Source organism: Centruroides sculpturatus, unplaced genomic scaffold (assembly GCF_000671375.1).
Source record: "Centruroides sculpturatus isolate CEXI.00-Female unplaced genomic scaffold, Cexi_2.0 scaffold967, whole genome shotgun sequence".
Taxonomy (NCBI): Eukaryota; Metazoa; Arthropoda; class Arachnida; order Scorpiones; family Buthidae; genus Centruroides; species Centruroides sculpturatus.
This window is the reverse complement of record NW_019385089.1, coordinates 113,147-135,149: the sequence shown is the minus strand read 5'-3', so window position 1 is coordinate 135,149 and position 22,003 is coordinate 113,147. Positions and strand designations below refer to the sequence as shown.

The window sequence follows — 22,003 nt, the reverse complement described above, 5'->3', positions numbered from 1 at the left end:
ATTAAGATTTAATTGTAATTAATATCGACGCGCCACCTGTTGTTAAAAATTCTTTTTAAGAAGGATTTCTTTTTACAATTAATTTTTTTTTTTTTTGTTTTTTTTTTGGTGAGTGAGTTTTATAAAATGGGATTCGGCATGATTAATATCACAATATTGTTATTTCTACTTTAACGCATATGAAATTCCATACAATATACATTCTTTCAGATTGTCTCAAACTTTTACTTTCCTTACTTCAATCTGCAGTAGTTTACGACTGATGTAAAGGCAACTATAAAAGTTTATGAAATTGCCAGCATCTAGGAGCCATACAGCTAAGACGGAAGAATATAAGAGTGGAAGAAAGGAAGAAAAATAAAAACCGAAAAAGGAAAACAAAGCTACCAATAAAATTTTGTAGGTTGGATGAATTTTGTGAACATTTCAGTAAATTTCTTCTTTTTTTTTCAAATTTAATTTTGTAGTGCGTTATTTTACCAGTAGATGGTGATAGTAAGAGAATGTTTTTTCCTCCCTCCCCCTCTCTCTCTCTTTAAACGACGAGTTTATTTATTTCAAAAAATAAGTAAAATTAATTTAAAATTTGCGAAGTATTTTAATTTTAGATTTGTCATTGGTTTTTAAATTTAATTATTAAAGTAATTAATAAAAATATTTTTTAAATAATCACGATAAGAGATGGCAGTACAGTAGTACGAATGCTTTCTTAATTTAAGAGGGAGGGAGAAAAAAAAGGCGTTTAAATAAATCATGGCGATTAAAAAGGAAGAGCAAATTAATAAAATTTTAATAAAGAAAAAAATTTATTCGATGGAGAATATTTATCTTTCATTAATCTTCTGTTGGATAACGATACACGATTATTATAAATTATAAATGATACGAATGCAAGGTAAATGCGAAACTATTAATTAAATGAATATTTTATTAATGAAAAGGAGAAAGGAAAAAAAATAATTTAAAAATTAAATTATATAGTTTTTTTTTTCTTAATCCTTTCCTGCGTAAATTTTTCAATATAAAACGAAGGAATGATGTTGAAAACTAACGGTGCAGAAAGCCAACATTAGTTTAAGTATGCAGCATTCATTCGACATTATTCCCTTTACATGGATAATAAAGCACTTCTAATGATTAAAGACAAGCGTGAAATCAGTTAACTTGACATTAATAGCTCTACTTATTATCTATTAAGGAAAGAAGACAGAAAATTTGTTAATATAAACATTAAAAGCCGAAAATAATGAACATAATATATGAGATGTTAGTTAGAGTGAAGGGTGAGGATGTTTTAAAATTCTTCAATCTCCTCTCTCGTGCAGGTGTATTTGGAATTACCTTTAAAGGTATACAAAATGGACACGAGGTCAAACCTTAACTTTGGTTAATTAGAAATATTGATCCAGACAAAATCCAATATTTTAAACTATCCTGCATATAGATTATGTTAGGTTGAATGAAAAAGTGATAGGTAATTTACTTTTTTTTTTTTTTAACTTATCCTCTTTAATTATCGAGTTTTGACTTTGATGGCATAATTAAAGGCGTTTTTATATAATAAATGACTAAGTAAAACCGTATATCAAAATAATATATATGTAATTTTTTTCTTTACTTCATTTTTAATTGATTTTTCATATAAAAAATAAACTCGCAAACGAATTAAAATACGATTTTTGAGTAAGCGTAAATACAGCCAAACCTACGAAGGACGGCCACATAAAAACTGTCCGTCGTTCGGAGGTTACATTTTGAGTTCACACGAGAAAGCGGTTTCCGTTGTTGGGGGTGTTCGAATTTTTAAACTAATTTACATACATTTTATAACGGGCGATAGTAAAATTTTAATCATTTTTATACATAAAAAACACGGAGAAAAATACATAATGTATCAAGCCCAATGCTTTATTTATCGATAATCAATATAAATAAAGCGCTTAGCTTAGCTACGTGCGTGCGGTTTGCTATTATAGTGACAACGCACTTAATAGCTTCTAAAAATGCAGCACGTCATGCTAGCTACGGAATAAAACTGTCCATTGAAGTAATGCTTAAGTAGTATTTTTTTTATATATATTTTTAAAAATGTGTACAGCATAATCTGTGAGAGAAGGAAGAAAGATTTTTATTGCGACAACTACTTTAGGATTAATTTTAAGCATACAGCAGAACTAATAAACTTTCTAATATGATAAAAGGATAAAAATTAAGAATGCTAATATGGGAATATTAAATTTCCCTAATGGTTTGATTCTATTTAAAGTATGCGGCGAGGTAAATAATGCGGAAAGTACAGTGTTAATAATAATAAACCTGCGGGGGGGATTAAATAATGCAAACTAAGGAAAGAAAAAAATCGAGAAAAAATTTATTTAAATTATTAAACTTTTAATATAAATATATCCGAGGTAATTAAAGCTTAATTGTCAATAATTATATAATAATTACTGCTTACAATTAGAATAATTAGCATTAATCAGTCTTGTATAATAAGGTATAATTTAATAAATGCCTTAAATTAAAAGGAGTAAGAAAGGAAAAATGTGTGTGTGTGTGTGTGTTATTTACCTTTAAGGATATTAATCCACAAGAGAAGATTAGAAGTATAAAGTAAGACAAATGATTGTGGATTAGAAGGGTGAAAATGCACTAAGAACACAGATCTTGGATGAAGTAAATTTATGTAATAAAAAATTAAATCTGGCTTTCTTTAATTTTTTCTTTTTTTCTATTATTACTGTTTGTTTTTCTCTCTGCCTTTTGAGATCTTCCTCAAACAATTACAACAGTTTAAATTCTTTGTATATCCCTACTGTTTTCTCAATAAACATTTAAACCTGTTTGTTCAGGCCTCATATAAATTTACACTCTTTGTAATAAGTAAATGTTTGTCATTCTTCCTTGATGAATCCTTTCATTTTGCAGTTTTCAGTGAAGTAAATTGCCATTTTGTGTTTATTAGAATGGGGAATTGAGAGAGAGATAGACCCTCTGCTCGTTCACTAATGTGACGGCCTTCTCCGAAAGCCGCAAAATATGTAAGTATAGAGACTTTTTTGGCCTCATATCCTTTCGAATTTGGGACGCCTCTTGTGCCTGTTGCCCCACCCAAACAGTGTTGCTGTATCCCTCTTTATATAATGTATGGATGTATTTAAGAATTATATTTATTTTTGTTACTTTTTACAGCTTTATAATGAGTTTAATGGTGTTTTTATACTCACAAATAATCCTTTCTACTCCAAAGTAAAAGTAATTGATGTAGAAAATAAAGGGGAGAATTAAATAGGTAGAGAAATGATGGCAACACTAAGATTTTCTTAAGGCCTCATAGGTGTCCAGATAAACATAAATTGCATAGAAATTGTGAGCTACACGGCTCTTACTGTATACACGAGATATTTCCTGCACGCTTCTATTGTGTATTAACACTTAGCATAAAAACAATGCTTTACAATTACTTAAATGCATCCACATTACAGCATTCGATAAAAATAGTTACCAAAGAAATAAACTCTTGTTAATTGAAAGATCGATCCAATTATTGTTTTTATAAAAACAACACCAGAAATATTGTTCCTAAAATCTTATTATAACAATGATTTAGCAGACTTAGTGCCAACTTAATGGTCGAATGTCGCTGTCCTCCCTAAGGTCATGTAGACAGTAATTAGTTGGCACATGTTACCATGGTAACAAGACAGCTGTCTCATATTTTCTACAACATATTGACCAAGAAAGAGAAAAGGAGTAATTTCTTCTCTCAATAATTTTGATTTTATATGTTAATTTTTAATGAGATTAAGGCACTCGAATCGATTTTTCTCTTTAACTATTGTCATCTGATAACGTCATTCGCAGTCATCCCTTCCACTTCAGAAAAACAAAATTTAATAATAATAATAATAATAATAATTGTAAATTGCCTTTTATTCGTTTATTTATTTATTTATTTATTGGGGAATTTCTTTTCTTATTCAATTTCCCAATGGATCGATAAATTCAATAATAGAATTTGTCTTTTAAATAACATTATCCGTGTAGGCAAACAAGAAGAATTTCATTATGTGGCTCTTACTGAAAAACATTAATTCCTTAATGTGATTTTAAACATTTCTCTTGGTTATTTATAAGGTCAAGTGTCATACTTTTTAATCGGTTTTGCAAATATTTTAATATTTTCGATAAAAATCCGTCAAATGATCGATAACCAATAAGAAATGCAAATTAAATTTCAAAAATAGACAGTTTTTTTATAATATTTATCGTTGATTGGATAATTTGAAACTATCGGTATTCGTTCATTGATCAGTTTCAAAATTACGTAATTGCCATTTATTGGTTAGATTTAAAATAATAATGATAAATAAATAAAATTAAAGACCTGATTGGCCAACGATCAAATTATTTCATTCGAAAATTGGCCGATCAATTTCAAATTTTTGAAGAATTTTTATCATTGATTGGATAACTTGTAGTTGACGATATTTGTTTATTATGTTTTAAAATTACGTAATTGCTATTTATTGGTTAGATTTTATAAAATTTAATAACTTTACCCAATCAATTTAAATTTCAAATATTTAAAANAAAATAATTTATTAAAAAATTGATCAGAAAAATATTATTCGTCGAGAGCTTTTAAGATCAACTTGGATTGGGATAAAACAAGTTTTATTGAGTTACTCGCTTGTCTACTTATAGAGCATTGTGTCTTTGACAACAATCTATGTACTCTTTTGCGGGATTTGTTTGCTTTTGATTCATTCAATCGATATTTCTCTCTGTTAATCCCTTCTTTGACAAATAATCTTCAACCTCCCAATAGCATATGGTCGAAATTTACACTCAATAAATATCATCATATCTTTTCGCGAAAAAATAAATAAATTTATCGTAATGGAAAACACATCATTTTCCAATCTACTACTACTATATTTCTCGATAATTCGAAAATTTTTAAAAAGTAAAAAAAAAAAATAAATAAATAAGAAGCTTGTTTATTGGTTATCGTTTTACCTCTTATCTCTTTACTGGTTTAAATTTCAAAATTTCAATCTTGATTTAAACTTACTACTTGTGTTTTTTCAATCAATATTTCTATTGGTTTAAATTTAAAAATTTAAATCATAATGTCAATTTATTGCTTTTTTTTTCAATATATCTCTTTATTCGTTTAAATTTAAAAATTTGTAACAATTTAAGCTATACCGGTAAAATATTCGATTAATTTATTACTTAATTAATTTATGCTAAATAAAAAATAACGATTCAGAAAATTTTATATAAAACCTACGTTAAAATTTTAATTTGATAATGATAAGAATCAATAAAAAATGCCGAAAAGAATTTAAATTATAGATTATTTTCAGACTACCGCTCTGGGGGATCCGGAATCGATCCGCAGGATAACCCAGAAATTTTTCATGGATGGTCTGTCCCGGATATGCCCACGTCCCATCCTTCATCACCCTCCTGGAAGAACCCACGATGGGCATGGAAAACTGCTCTCCATAGTGCCCATAAGGAGGAGAGTTAATAATGGGAGATGTAATTCGGTAATTTAAAAATTTGAAACAGTAGCCAATAAGAATGCAAGAAAAATTATGATTGACCAATAGGAGAAGAGTTAGCAGTGTGATTCATACAGATAAAGCAAAAGTATATTTAAATGGGTTTTTTTTTGCGTGTTTTTAACTAGGAAATATGATATACGCCGTTTCACGTGACATAATTAGCAACGCGACAGTTAATTAACTAGGCATATGCCTACGGTTACTTGATATTGCCTTGGGACATCATCCTGAAATGAGGTAAATGGGAATTTCAATGATAAAATGACTTGACATATTCACTCCCGTTATCAAAACATTATCACTGAGTAAAATAAGTGTTTTTATCGATTTATTTTTCCATATTTTGATAAATTGCATTAATAACTTCATATTTCACTTTATATTTACATAAAAGTACTTTACATTAACGACGCGAATATTACGAGAAAATTTACTAAAGAAAAATAGTAATTAAATCTTTTATCCAATAGGGATAAAGATTTTAAATTACGTCATAAATTTTTAAATTTAAAAAAAGAAATTTCGATCCAATCGATTTCATTTGTGGAATTCGATAACAAATAGGAAATAAATAAATATTTAAAATTTTAAATTTTTAAAAAATAGACCGTTGATTGGTTAATTTCAAATTATTCAAATTTCGTTTATTGGCCAGTTTCAAAATTCAGTAAATGTTACATATTGGTCAATTAGTAAAAAGAAATTCAAATATCACACTGATTGGCCAATTTCAAATTCGAATAATTTGAAATTAACTAATCAACGCCCATTTAAAATATAATATATATTTCTATTTATAAATAAACTACGGAATAAGCTAATAATTAAATATTAAAATGAATATATAGTGTTTAAATTTATATATTACACAATATTAAAATTTAATTTAACATATTTCCATTAAAAAAAACAAAAATCACGAATGCTAAAAGACACGTTTAATTAGCATTTTAAAACTATTATTTTCATAAAATGACTTTATAAGTTATAAAGGAATTAATTATTTTCGCTTTCAGAATGCTTAATTTAATTACAAAACAGAGCGAATAATTTCAAACTCGACTGTATCGTTTGCATTTTAAATTAAATTTTATTCATTCAATCAAAATTCTCTTCGCATCCGAGGAAAATTTTATTTAAAATTATCGATACGAATCTGGTAAATAAAAAAATAAATAAATTTAAAATATAATTAACCAATTGGAAAAATATTATTAAAAAAAATAAACCAATTAGGTTCTAAAAAATTATTTTTAAAAATTAAATTAACTAATAAAAGAAGAGAGGAGGAATGAGATTGGATCGAATCATCGACCAATAGAAGAGCTTTTTTTTTTAAATTTTTTTACTTTAATCGAAGGTGTTAATTGAGTTTTAGATTGATTACTTTTTTTAATCTAATAAAATAATTTATTAAAAAATTGATCAGAAAAATATTATTCGTCGAGAGCTTTTAAGATCAACTTGGATTGGGATAAAACAAGTTTTATTGAGTTACTCGCTTGTCTACTTATAGAGCATTGTGTCTTTGACAACAATCTATGTACTCTTTTGCGGGATTTGTTTGCTTTTGATTCATTCAATCGATATTTCTCTCTGTTAATCCCTTCTTTGACAAATAATCTTCAACCTCCCAATAGCATATGGTCGAAATTTACACTCAATAAATATCATCATATCTTTTCGCGAAAAAATAAATAAATTTATCGTAATGGAAAACACATCATTTTCCAATCTACTACTACTATATTTCTCGATAATTCGAAAATTTTTAAAAAGTAAAAAAAAAAAATAAATAAATAAGAAGCTTGTTTATTGGTTATCGTTTTACCTCTTATCTCTTTACTGGTTTAAATTTCAAAATTTCAATCTTGATTTAAACTTACTACTTGTGTTTTTTCAATCAATATTTCTATTGGTTTAAATTTAAAAATTTAAATCATAATGTCAATTTATTGCTTTTTTTTTCAATATATCTCTTTATTCGTTTAAATTTAAAAATTTAAATTATAATGTCAATTTATTGCTTATTCTTTTCAATGTATCGTCTTATTGGTTTAAATTTAAAAATTTGAAATTACGATTTAAATTTATTGGCTAGCTTTTTTCAACTATCTCCTTATTGGTTTAAATTTAAAATTTTGTAACGTGATTTATATTTATTATTTGTCGTGTTTTAAACAATTTAAAAATTTAAACATAATTATTAAAAATTGCTTTTACGAGGCATTAAATTTAAATTATATAATTTCATTTTTTTTTTTTTTACAATTTAAAAGTACAAATAAAATTTATCGACACATTCAAACTCTAGCAGCGATATTTATTCCACAGTTTTAAATTTAACGTCAATTTTAAAGAAGTTACGATCACTTAATACTGTACAGAGAAAAACACAGGAGTCATTTCACTCCAAAAATTCCTCTTATTATTTATATAATGAGACATTTATGAGATCTTTCAGTAATTCTAACGTCGAGCGAAAAAATATAATAATAAAAAAATGTATCAGAATTTAAGAAGAAAGGGCGGAAATTAATAATAATAACAGTTTTATAAGCCAATTGTTTGGCATTTCATTTCCCAGACGGGAAATTTTCAAAAATTCTTTAAATGATTTTCATTTAAGTTTAATTTCCCAGGGTGGTTAAGAATGTCAAGCCGCAGAAGAAAACAAATAAATAAGTCTATTTTAAAGAGAAAATTACTTATTTTTCCTTTCCTTCCCTTTGAGATTTATTCATAAAATTTCCAATTTTGTACAAAATATATCTTTTTTTCTGTTTAAATAATCGAAATTTTATCCCGTTTGTGTCTCAAGAATATTATATCATTATCAATCATTGTTCGCACACAACTATACGCTGCATAATTACAACTATCCATCTCTTTATTGGCTATAACCACGTTACAAATAAGATACTAAGTGTCCAGATTGTATACTCGATCAATCTTTCTTAAAGATTGATCCAATCGAAACTTTCGTGCTCGAAAGTACTAAACGGGATACGAGGAATGATTCGCACGTGATCAATTCACGTGTCTAACTTTCACCTCCTCTAATTCTTTTTTCTCCCTCTGTTAAAAGATATAACAGATTTAGATACCGATAATGTATTTTTTTTTACATTGCCATGCATTAATTTTATTCTACGGAAATTTGCTGGAAATTTGAATAAAATGGGATACAATAAAACCTGCGTAAACCGGAATCGCACGATACCGAATATTTTTTTTTCTTTGGCAGGTTTTTTTTCTTGTTTGGCAGGTTTTTTTTTTTTGTAAAATAGAAAATCGCTCCGTTTCGGAGAATTTTTCCTATTTACGCAGATTTCCGCTTTATTCAGGTTCAGTTTTGGACAGGTTTTACTGTATAAACCTCTACCTTGTATTACAGACCTATAGATTACCACCGTCGTCCGTCCGTCCGTCCGTCTTTCATTAATCTCGAGAACGGAGTTAGATGAAAATCGAGACTAGATATGGAAAGCTCAGGGGTCGGAGGCCCCATTAACTATACGAACTTCCGATCCAGACTGGAAGTCATGCGATTATTTAAATTAAAATATGATTAAATATTTCATTCAGGAATTGTGACGATGTAACAATAATATATTAATACAACTATTTATTCATTAATTACTTTAAAATGTCATCTGGATGGTTACTTATCACGTGTCAGAAGATTCGGGTTCGGAGCTTTATCATAAATTGTTAAGATCTGGGCATTGAGGTCTGGCTTGCTTCTGTTTAATGCGTGTCAACAAATAAAATTTTTAAAAATCGGTTAAATGGAGCCCTCGCGCAATAGGCTAGCATGCTTATTAGCATGCTAGCCTATTGCGCGAGGGTTCCGGATTCGAATTCCGATCTAGGGATTCAACCCTCACTTTATCATGTGTAGTAAAAGTCAGGAACCATTCTCCATTCCTCATTCACGGTAGAAGAGCCCATTGCAAGTCAAAATTACCAGTAATTAAACTTATGTAACACAATTGTGCCATAGTGTAGTGGCATCTCGAGTTGATAAATCAATCAAATTTTTAGAGAAAGATATGAAAGCTTTATGAAATTTTGAATTGATTAGGCCTACGAATCTTTTTTAAAAGAGTAAATGTTCATATTTAGAAAACATTTTAGAATTTACAGAACTGAAAACATATTCCTAAAATACTATAATAAATTTCCGGAACATCTGTTAAAACGTCACCCTACTGTTCTAGGGCACTCGGGATCTCCAATAATTTTTCCGAATATGGTGCCCTATCCCACACCACCCATTCACCCTCTTGTGGGCTTAGCCGAATCCACGAGGGGCACTGAAAAAAAAAACCACCCACTTACTGCCCACAGAAGTTAAAAAATAAACAAACTACTGTACTGTACATCGGTATAAAATTGAAAAGTGTTTTAAAAAATTGTATTATTTTTTTATGGTTTCAAATATCTTTTTAAAAAATATTAGGAATATAAAGCCATACGTTTCATCGAATCTTCCGTGAGTATACTTCGAAGCAACGGTAATACTTTTCTGTTGCATTTCAAATACAAACAATCCCAAATGGTATTGTATATTGTTTCTCAATATCTGTAATATTTCCGAATTGGCCATACTTAACATTTCTCCTTATATATATATAGTCTATAAGTTTTTAAGGTATGCTACACACTAAACAGGAGAAGAACTCTGTTCTTTTATCTGTATCTTTTCAACTATACTTTCTACTTTTGTAGACGTGACTTAAGCTGTAAGCGTTTCTGGTTACTATCTTTCTAGTCGTATCAAGCGATTAAGACGTCATTTTACGATAATGTCTTATTCAATACTTCTAAATCTATTTGTTCTAGATATTTCTTTTATATCTGGGATACATTAACGACACTTTTATCGACTCCTTCAATAAAGTTTGCCTTTCTAATTGTCTTCCCTTCGTCTCCTTGATATTCTTACTTAGGGAATTTTTTTCCCACCCTCTCGCTAGATTGTTGAGAAATGTCTTAACATACGAAGTGATTAGAATGGAGAGGGAGAGAAGGGGAGGCAAGTAGAGAAGAGGTATTTGTTGTCTGGTGATAAAAGATATCCTTTACGTTCCTTAACGATACATCAAATTGACAGAAACATTTTTCTAATCGACCAGATCTTGTAAAGTTTGCAAGAAGTTTATTCATTACTGCGCTTTCTTTATAACACTGGCATTTGTCCAATTCTTTTTCAGAATTTATGACAGTTAAATTTTTTCCCCTTTATATATATATATCATTTCTCTTCCTATCTATTTTGCTAATTCCGAGGTATCCAACCTTGCAATATCGTTCTCTCTCAATTCATTCTAACTCCACTCTCGATTTTGTTTCCTCTTTTTGGATTGCAATTTGAAAAAAAAAAAATTGTAGATCTATAAACCTGTCTGTCTGGCTGTCTGTCCTTCCTTAATCTCGTGAAAAGTGTTAGATAGATGAAATTCGAGACCAGATATAGAAAACGTAAGGGCAGAATGATCGGCACGACTCTGCTATTATTACGAAAAGTGTGATGTACTGTACAGGGGCAAGCCACTACTAATTTGAAGTGGAGAGCATATATTTTAAATCAAATAAACTAAAAATATGATTAAAAATTTCAGCCCGGACTTTGCTCGTTCTTCTCCGTAACAGGAAAAATGTGTTTTTATTCTAATAAATATTATAAACTACCTTTCGTACGGGATTACATCGCATTAATCCTTTAACAAAAGATGTAATGGCACAGACATATAGACAGACGCACTAGCGTGTTTTCTTTTATCTTACAGCTCAGTTTATTACCTTCTGTTCCCTTTATACCATTCATAACTCGAACATAACCTCCATTTAATGTAACTGAATGTAAGACAAGGAGTTTAAGGGAGGGAGAAGTGTAGATTCTAATCATATTTCATTAATAACTCCCTCTCCTGTACGAATTTTAACTTTTAAATTATATAATTTAAGCCGATTTTAATTATTAATAATTATAATTTTCGGAAGTTTAAATGTACGTTATTATAAAGGGATTAATGTTATAAACATTTTTAATGATCCACTCTTACTTTTTACTTCGTATTTCCGGTCGACTGTCGTCGTAATCTCCAGTTTATCTCAGGATATTGTTCGAGAATCGATCGGTGTTTTATTATTTGACAGGTTAAGATGGGTTTAGTTATAATATAAATTCGAAAAATACAATTATATTAACTATATTATTGTTAAAAATTAAACATTAATTGTGTTAAATTAAGAGAAAAATGATTTTGCTTCCTTTAAAAAAACCCAGCGACGAGTTGCGTAACTTTCCCGGCAAATAAAGTTAAAATTGCGTGTGACGCCATCTGTTATGAGATTTTAAAAACTTTTTATATTATTAATTATTATAAAATGATAAAAAGCTTAATTTTGAGGGTAGAGAGAACTTTAAAAAATTGTAAATGCTAATAACGAGTAAAATCTTAAGTCCGACCCCACTCGAGTTATGACATGATCTCACCAACCCGTCGACCTTTAACCACCAAAATTTAATAGCATCGATCTCCCTAATATACAAAACTCCATGCAAAATTTCAGAAATTTTCGACAAAAAATACAGTTGTTATCAAGCTTTACATTGAGTGAACGAATTCCTTCTCCACCCACACTAACACCCATACATACAGAAGAAACCTTCTAATTTTTTGTATTTTCCGACGTTTGAAGGTCTGCTGAGTCGAAAAATATAAAAATCTTAGGGGGGTCATTCTTTGACAGATTGCCATACTTTCCCTCTGTTACATACAACAGTCGGGAAAGTAAAAATCATGTTATTATATTAATTACATTGTCTCAATAAAGCACTTATTTATTTTACTATTAAATAATTTTCAGCAATTTCACTACTTAAAACATAAAAACGAACGTTAATAGCAGTTGAAGATGCAGAAACGATATGATAACGACAGGATAATATCTAAAGTACTCCTTCATTGCTTAATTTAGTGAATGCAATTCGTTTATCAATAGCCTAATTTGTATACTTTCACTAAATTCAATCCATTAGAATTCATTGAATTCATTTTACACAGCCTTAACTACGCAANGTATAATTATCTGGATTTTCAAGCAAATATCCCGGAAGTTGAATCTTGATGAGAGAAATTCTTTTCGTCAAAATGAAATTTTATCGCTGTATTTGTCTAGAAAATATGAATATTTGCAAGTGTGTTCACGTTAAATTCTTATCTATTTAGAGGGAAAAAAAAGAAGAAGAAGAAGAAAAGTAACAAGATAAAGGGGAAATCATTGTATTTTTTCCTGTTTTTTTCCCCAGAAGCAAGGGGAAAAAAACTAGAAGAAAAAATAAAGATTAATAGTCCCGAGTAAACAATGTTATAGGTTCTGTTCAAATAAGATTTAGTAGAATAAAATTAGGAAAAATTGTTTCAGTCACAAACAATATTTTATAAAATATATTTTACTTTTTTCTTGTTAGTATTATCGTCGTAATTACTATTATTATTATTTTTTTCTTATTATGATTGTTTTGAAGGAACATTCTCTTCCACCCCCTCTCCTACCTCTACCCTAACAACAGACTGCATATACGATATTTGACATTCTTTAAGAAGAGATTAAAAACAATCCCCTTATCGTAGACGTGCCTCTTCTTTGAAGGATTCTTCCCAAAGGTAGATTTTCTGATTCTTAATTGGGCACGAAAGTGTACAGTTTTGCGATAACGAAAATAGGCTTAAAAGTTTTTCTCTAGAGACGATTGCTCGACTTTGTTTAACTTCAAAATAAAAAAAAAGTTCGATCTTTGGGTCCACTTAGTTTACTTGTACCGCACACTAAATCCTTTTTATACGGAATTTTTCCCCCTATTAATGATACCTTTTAAGATCTACCGATGATTTTTTTATGGAGCGTGTACGAAATATTTAAGTGATTTATCGATGTATTAAGCTGTATTTTATATTAAAATGTTTAATTAATTAATTTATTTTTTGCTGGATGATAAAATATTTCGCTTCATGCAGTCTATTTTGCAACTTTTTTTTAAAATGCTGGATGATAAAATATAAACGTTATTATAATAGTATAGAGCCTGAGAGATGTGAAGGCACCACTCGTATCTCTCGGGCCCCGCTCAGAATAAATCCCTGGTGTCTTCTTATCACTCTTCGGAAGTGTAGAAATATTTAAGTAACGTCAACAAGATGCTAATAAAGATAGATTTTTTTGTACCATTTAGCGGAATAAATTTTAATTTAATTTCCTTTTATATTACTATGTTTTGTTTTTCATACAAACAAAGGAAATTTTGGGACTCCATGCGTGTAGGACACGGGCCAAATAATCCGAACTCGAACCTGGTTTCTTCTCTGGAGAATTCGGGTTCGAGTTCGCTTCGAATCCTTAGAAATTTTCATGAACATTTCATTGAATACAGGGGAAAGACACTACTAAAATCGAGAGCATATGTTTAAAATGTGATTAAAAATTGCAGCACGGACGGCATTGTGACAGCGTCACAATGCATATATATATATGCCACTATCATATTTTGAAATAGAATATATATATATATATATATATATATTCTATTTCAAAAGATGATAGTGGCATTATTTATATATATAAAGAAATTTAAAATATTTCAAAAATTTCTTTAGAAGACCCCCTACGAGATATATCCGGAAGCATTGAGAAGGAAAGAGTATTCTTAGACACCAAAACATACCCAAAATAGAATCATTCTTTCCCCTTTTCGTTCACAGTAGATTTATGATCTTCCTTCTTACTTTCCAGGGACCTATACCCATCCTGTTTTGTTTTGTTCAAGACCTGATTTAGTATCATTCTTCCTATTTTGGATGACATTTAAACCTTTCCGTCTCATCGATAGGAATATTGAGTCTACTTTTATGCATCTGGAAAGGGTATTTTTTTTTAAAATTTAAAACCCATTGATTTAAATGGGGTTCGGATATTGGATCTCTCGTCTAATTTTCCGAAAAAAAATTAAAATTGTTTCCTCCTTACATTCTCTGGCATTGTCGTAAGTCTGTCCCCAGATCGATATCTATTTTGGCTCATAACGACAGACAATACTAAAGCGAAGAAAATTCATTGCGCCTAATTATATACTCGATATTGAGTTTCTACCCTTTACCGGGATGGATCAAAATTCAGTTAACCGTGCGCAATTCAATGTACTTAATTACGTTCGAAGTAATTAATTTTGTACACTGGTCTAAAAGTCAGTTAACTACACTCGCGAGTACGAGTCGCTAAATTAAGTGTAGAACGATAGAGGCAGAAATTTAGTCTTTAAATTGGTTAACTGACATGTGGACCACCCTCTTTCTAAAGCGTGGTTAAGCGACTTTTGGGCTACCTTACACGTAATTTCCTCTTTCTAACGCTACAATTCACTCCTTTATGTAACTCTGAATATATAAAAGTATATTAATTTTTTCTTCACAATAAATAAACTTTTATTCCATTACTTTACATTAGAAAATGAACTTACAGAACGCATATTCTTTCCATAATTATAAACTTAGCGTTTGCACTTAGAAGATAATTAATCGACATTTTAAAATTTAACAATTACCACGCAAGTAGTAGTGGTTTGGGCCATACTGATCACAAAATTAATTTCAGATGTCGATTAAATTAAAATTGCAAATAAAANCGACTTGATGTGTGTTTTTTTTTTTTAATATTATCTTTAATATAAAACATAAGAGAAGATATTAAAGTAGAAAAATGGCATTTTAGTAATGGGAAGAAGGCAAAGAAACGTTTAAAGAAACAAATATACATCTTACAAATATTAAAGATACGAGAAGAACAGAGGAAAGAAAGAAGACTTCATCATCGAAAATACAATAAAAAATAAGGAAAAAAAAAATAAAATAAATAATAAAAGCTCTCACGCACACATTTGTAGATATATATAAAAGGTTTTTTTTTTCTCCCTGAATGATTCATCAAATATATTAAAGTTGAAAAATTGATGCGTAATCACAAAATTGATTTTTCCCTTCGTTCTGGTGTGAATAATTCTAAAAACCGCACCAGAACATCAATCTTAACCTTTAGAAAAACAAATATTTTAAGGAAGCTTCATCAATATACAAACTTATTATTTTAAATCTGTCATCTTTGATCTATGATAAAAAGGAAGATGAAGAAGAAAAGGGAAAAAAATACATTCCATTTAACTTAACGAAGGTTACTTAAATAAATAAAAAAAACATTACTGTGTTAATAAGTACACGCTGTACAGCTCGATATAATTAATGATTTTTAGTATTTAACATAGAGAAATTTTAATAGAATAAAGTGGAAAAAAATGCCTTTTTTTCGCCATGCAAAAAAAAAACACTTCTCCAAGGTATAAATTTAATGGCGAACAAATTATTCATCTCTTTCCCCTTTCACGAATAAAATTAATAAGTTTTTCTATTGACAAACTGATTAAAATAATTCTTAAATAATTTCTAAATTTGATTAATAATTAAAAAAATACTTTAAGATACTTTCGGACATTTAAATTATGAATAAAAGGAATTTAAAATATTTCTATTCAGTAAAGGGGGAAGGGAGAGGGACCCTTTTCATCAAATAATGTTACATTTTCGATCGAGTGCAGACTCGATTTTCTTTAGTAAAATGTGCAAATTATATTAGAATCAAAGTCGTAAGTACTCCTACTTAAGGATCCATAGGGGGAGGGGAATTTACATTTTATTTTTCGAGATGAATGGAAGCGATCAAAAACGTCTTTTATGGAATTTAATGAGAAATATTTTTGTAATTAAGTAAAATTTTCTAGACACGATAACGTTTGTCGATTTTATCTTTCCCCCCTTCTTTATCGCTTTAGGTAAAAGGAGGAAATTGTGTGCTTCGGTCGTCTCCCCCCGTTTTCTTTACAAGAAATGGGGTATTTTGTCTTCGGCTGTTCTACCTTGTGTCAGTTTAGAAAAGAGGAAATATTATATGTGCAGTCATCTTCTTACTTTCTTTTTTTTTTGTTAAAAGAAGACTGGGAGTTCTGCGTTTAGTTAGGGATAACTGAACACAGTTTCCTTTTAGAAAAAGGGAGAAATTCTGTGTTCAGTTATCCCCGTTTTCTTTAGAAGGAACAGAACAATTCTGTGTTCAGTTAACCCTCTTCCTTTAGAAGAAAAAAAATGGAGAAATTCAGCGTTCAGTTACTTCCCACTTTTTTAAAAAATAAAAAAAAAACAGGAAGGATAACCGAACACAAAATTTATATAAATGAACTCAGAATGAATATATAAAATTCTGCATAATCTTCTCCTCCGCATCACTTCTTTATAACAGATTTCTGAAAACAAGTCGAATCAATACCCCAGTTCATTCAATGACAAAATATGCAGCCAACAGTATAAAAAAAAAGAAGAGAAAATAGATTTATACACACGAAAAAAAGGGAGAGGAAGCAACCATTATCATTCTAAATATAAAAGGAATAAACGTCGCTTCCTTTAATAAAATTTTTACTTTAGTGGAAGGATATAAAATTTTACAATTGGCCTCGACCGATACGTAAAATAATGACGTAGTAAATTGACGTCATTAACGTGACCTCAGTTAATTAAATCCGATTAAATGGGAGGGTTATTATTATTATTAATCGGTTAATTTAATTTTAAGTTGTGATTGTATCGAACTTTAAAGGTTTATCAATCTTTACTATTGTTGCCAATGTTGTTTCTTTACGAAAGTGCTTGTAAACATCGATATATAGACGTTGTTCACAGCATGCTTTCAGCAGAATCAATACAGTTCCATTTGTCAAACTTCAGAGCCTGAGAGTGTTCAAATATTTAAACACAGAGCCTGGTCTTGGGGGAATAATTCTGAAGTTATGAATGGAAGGAAAAGTTACTGAGTATCCAAATTAAATTAACTTAAGTTTCAAGTCGAAGACTGTAAAATTCTCTCCTCACAACTGCTCCTCTTCATAACTTTTCAGCTTGCGGTTTAGCTGCTTTTTTTATTATTATTTTTTAAATAAAAATAAAATGCTTATAAAATTTTCAGTTTAATTTTAAAATAGGAGTGATATTTATTAATTTAATTTTTTAAAAGAATTTTAAAGTGTCTGGAAGTATAGAAACTGAAAAAATGCACGTGTGCACAATCTAAAGATCTAGCAAACTCAGCGAATCTTATAAAGGAAAAAATATAAAAAATAGGGGGAAAAACCCAGTTACTATCGATTTATAGAGTTATAAACGTATATTACACTTATAAAATATATATTTTTTTCTTTATAGGAAGGTAGTAAAAAATGTTTACCGATTAATTTTAATATTCTTGTAGTAGTTGCAGTAAACTTAGTTGATACTTCCAACGTATTTTCTACGCTTCCTGTTGGTTCTATCTTATAAATTTTATGGATTTAATCTGGAAAAATTGCAAAAAAATTAGATTTATGCATCGAAATTTATCGCAAACTTCAATATTTTTAAATATTTAACTTCTCGTCTAGCTCGTCTCTCTTGCTCAATTAACCTTAATAAAGTGATTTTATGGAGTTATATTAACCAAGAAAATAATTATTGAGTTAGATTTTATAATAATAATAATTCTTGCATTATTAATTTAAATGCATTTAAAGATGGAATAAGTTCACTTTTAATTAATTTTCTGAAGTTGATTTGTTGAAGGGATAAGAAGCTTTAATGGATATGGAGTTAGAAAGATGGAATTGTTAATGTTATGTCTTATTTATTTTTTTTCTTTTTTAAATTTTATTCTGTTATAGAAATAATCTGAAGCTTTACTACTATAGCAACAAAGCTGATTACTCTAGTAGTAAGCAGCTTAATTTATTTAATACTCGGATGCGGTTTGTTTAGAAGATTATCAACATTTTGTAGGTTTGCAAAGATAAAATTGTTAGTATTAGTTAGCATGGTAATTAAAAAATAGCAAAACTTGATGCGGAATATTATAAATTTTCTTTCTCTCAGTAGAAAATTTACCTATTTATACACGAATTTAACTTAAAAACATAACAATTAGAACCTACATTCACCCGTTTACTACTGTGACTTGGATGAAGTTATAAGAATTTTTCCCTGTACTTACTTGATTTTTCTTAATTTATTTATAACGGTTAGAGGGCCCGGGCCCTCTGGATCCCCCTCTGATTAAGCTATTTGTACCTAGCAGCCAGCTTCAAATCAACAGAGGTAAGTTTTCTATAACAGAAACAGTTATAAAAATTGCAAATTACATGGAATTTAATGAGGAATTTATTATTTACACGATCAATTTTTGGTTATAAAATGTCCGCTTTAAGGCTGTAGATAGCCGCTAACGTGTTATATAATTAAAAGCAACTGGTTGTAAGTTAACAATGTAATTGTTTTTTCTGTAGCGGAAACAGTTATAAAAATTGCAAATTAAGTTTGATTCAATGCGGAGTTTATTATTTATACATCTTTTATTGGTTATAAAATAAATAAAATGCCCGTTTTAAAGGTTGTAGGTAGTAGATAACATGGTAATTAAAGCAATAAAGTTAAGTTTTCTATAATGGAAAGCAATGAAATTGTGTAAGATGTGTTGGCTTCAAGGCCAAATTTATTATTTACATACTCACATTCTGTTATAGAATTAATAAAATTCTTGTTTTAAAAGATGACCACAGCTTTAAAAACAAGAATTTTATTAATTCTATAACAAAAAAGTCAGTAATTTAAAGAGGAACAATTTAAGAAGGAACATGTGAAAGGGGCTCTGTTCCTCTTTATTGTTCTGTGTATTTTTAATTAATTTAATTTGAAATATATGCGCTCGATCTCAAATTAATCTTGCCCCTGTACATCATACTTTTCCCGAATAGAGAAACTCCTTTCCGGGGAAAATTTCTGAATTGAAACCACGTTACTTCCGGTCCAAGCCGGAAAGTTCGTATATAGTTAATCGGGTCTCCTCCCCTAAGCTTTCCATATCCGGTCTCGATTTCCTTATACCTAACGCCATTCTCGAGATTAAGGAAGGACAGACAGACAGTCAGATGGACGATAATGGGAATTTATAAGTCTATAATTTTTTTTTCAAATTGCAGCCCAAAAAAAATATACATATACATTTTATTATTTATATGTCTTTTATTGATTATATAATTAATTTTAGAAGGGAGAAAAAAAAAACAACTTACACTAAGGTTAGATGGTAAAAGCGCTCACTTATACGTCAATTTGACGTCACTTCGATTTAACAATGCGAAGTTCTGAAGAACGACGTCAAATTTACGTAAGAAAACGTTCGACAAACCATAACCAATGGAAGAGAATCTAACAGATATGTTCATTTGGAAACGAAAGTTTATTATTTTCCAACTCATTTCTGATTGCAAAGTAAATAAATTACGTGTCTCTTAAGCTGTCAGCAGTTAGCATAATGATTGACAGTTTTAATTCTAAAGTGGGTTAGAAGCAAAAGAGAAAAAAAAAAAAAAAAAGAAAAGAAAAGAGCGAAAGTAGCTTCGACTCTAGCAAATTTTTTTCTCTCTTTTCATCTCTTTAAAAGAAGAAGGAAAAAAAGGGTAGACATTACCACTCCAGTTACAGATGTCAATCCTTTTAAACAAACACCACGTCAACACAGGCAGACATTTCACCATCGATTTCCCATCAACAACTACTGAAATCTTCCTGTAGGCGGCGACACTTTACACGTCTTGACAATCAAAAGCAAAATTTGTACGACACAACTCGATTGATGAGCTCCATTAATCCAAACAGCGCTCCTTTTAGCTACCGAAAACGCACCTAAATATCATTTTTTCTGCATAAAAAGAAAAAAAAAACGGCAATAAAATCTTTAAAAAAATATATAAAATAATTAAACTGGAAAATCTATAAATTAAACAATATAAAAAAAACAATGCAAACAATAGGAGACACACGACTTTCTAGATGGATGAAACTCCCGAGTGATGCTTAAAAACGTATTTTTCCCCTTCTTCCTTCGAGAGTTGGGCTTAAAATAAAAGAAATCTCGCAGGGAAATCAAATAAATAAGGTTTTTTTCTGAAAGGTGGAGACTTAAAATAATATAATTAATATCTTGGAAGGCACATCTAGTGGCTTAAAAAAGCATACTTGGTTTATTTAAGTGTTATAGATATTAAAAAAAAGGTGGAAATTATGTCTAAGTGCGATATTATCTGTAGAAAAAACATATTTATTGCCTAAGGTAACGTAATTTATTACTCGAGAAGTTGATATCTTTAAGGAAAAATATAGCTTCTAATAATATTCTATAATGAAAAATATAAATAATATATTTTAAAATATAATTGGGAAAAGAAACACAGGGCATTAGCATTTATATGCGATTATTGAACAATTTTCCTTCTTGTTTCTTAAAAAACTATGGTAGAAAAATTTATTTAGAAGCTCGTAAAGTATGTTTAATGACTTAAAAAATGGATACGGCCCGGTCCAAAAGTCGGTTAAACGAGTTAAGTATTGTAAAATATGTTTCGGTTAACTGACTTTTCGTCTAGCTGGCAATTTTCCCACTACTTTTATAAACGATTTGTTGAGGAAATTGGATGGTAGTTAAAAGAGAATGTAGTTTAATAAGGGAAAAATACTAATAATATAGTTAAGAAAAAATATATAATAAACAGCAAATCTTGCAGTGTTTTCATGATAAACATCACAGGTAATAAAAGGTTAAGGTCGTGACCTAAACTCCGGTTCCTCCAGAACAATAGACTAGTTTGTAGTTTAGATCTCAAAATTAAGGTAAGTTGACCCGGTATACGGTTCACACCCCTTACGGCTTTTTACATTATGGGAAGGTCTAAAATAGGCACGAAAGGGATCTTCTTATCACCCTTAGCGAGAAAGATTTAAGATTAAAAAATGAATATAACCCGGTTTTATATCCAGAAATCTAAAAAAAACCACCTAAATTTCTGATACGCACACACTCCACGTGTTTACGCGACACAGCAAAGAAAAGCATTATCTAAAACACCAAATCTGCCACACGAGAGTCAGATTTTTAATATTTTTAAAGCGTGTATAACTTATTTTTATAAAACATAAGAACGGCTTTTAAAAAATAAGTTTTTTAAGTATAAATTTTACGTATTACCGCACAAAAATGTCACTCGAGTGAAGTCTATAAAGTGTTTTTTCCTCCCTTTTAGTTATTGTTGGGGGTGATTAATAAAGAAATTTCCTCTCCCCTTTTGTTAAAAGAAATAACACAGATGTATAAGACAAGGTGAAGAATGGAAATCACAGATAAATGAAATTGAAACGCATAAAATTATTTTCCTTTTCCGTCCCCCCGCCATTTTCTTTTTGTTTCCTTAAACGTCACTGATTGAAGAATTCATTAAATATAAATCAATAATT

The 22,003-nt window shown here is 29.4% G+C and overlaps 2 long non-coding RNA genes across 2 annotated transcripts in view; one reads left to right on the top strand and one right to left on the bottom strand.

Annotated features, from left to right (window-relative positions):
• Nucleotides 1–5,901, top strand: part of LOC111634520 — a 44,986-nt gene extending 39,085 nt beyond the window's left edge. Inside the window, exons 2-3 of the long non-coding RNA XR_002758235.1 lie at nucleotides 211–399; nucleotides 5,376–5,901. This is a non-coding gene — a long non-coding RNA (uncharacterized LOC111634520). The remainder of the gene's footprint in view (nucleotides 1–210; nucleotides 400–5,375) is intronic.
• Nucleotides 5,902–17,912: 12,011 nt separating this feature from the next.
• Nucleotides 17,913–21,913, bottom strand: LOC111634521. The gene is made up of 2 exons (XR_002758236.1): nucleotides 20,184–21,913; nucleotides 17,913–18,020 (listed from the first exon to the last, which is right to left on the bottom strand). It is a non-coding gene; the product is annotated as an uncharacterized LOC111634521 (long non-coding RNA).
• Between the last annotated feature and the right edge of the window lie 90 nt (nucleotides 21,914–22,003).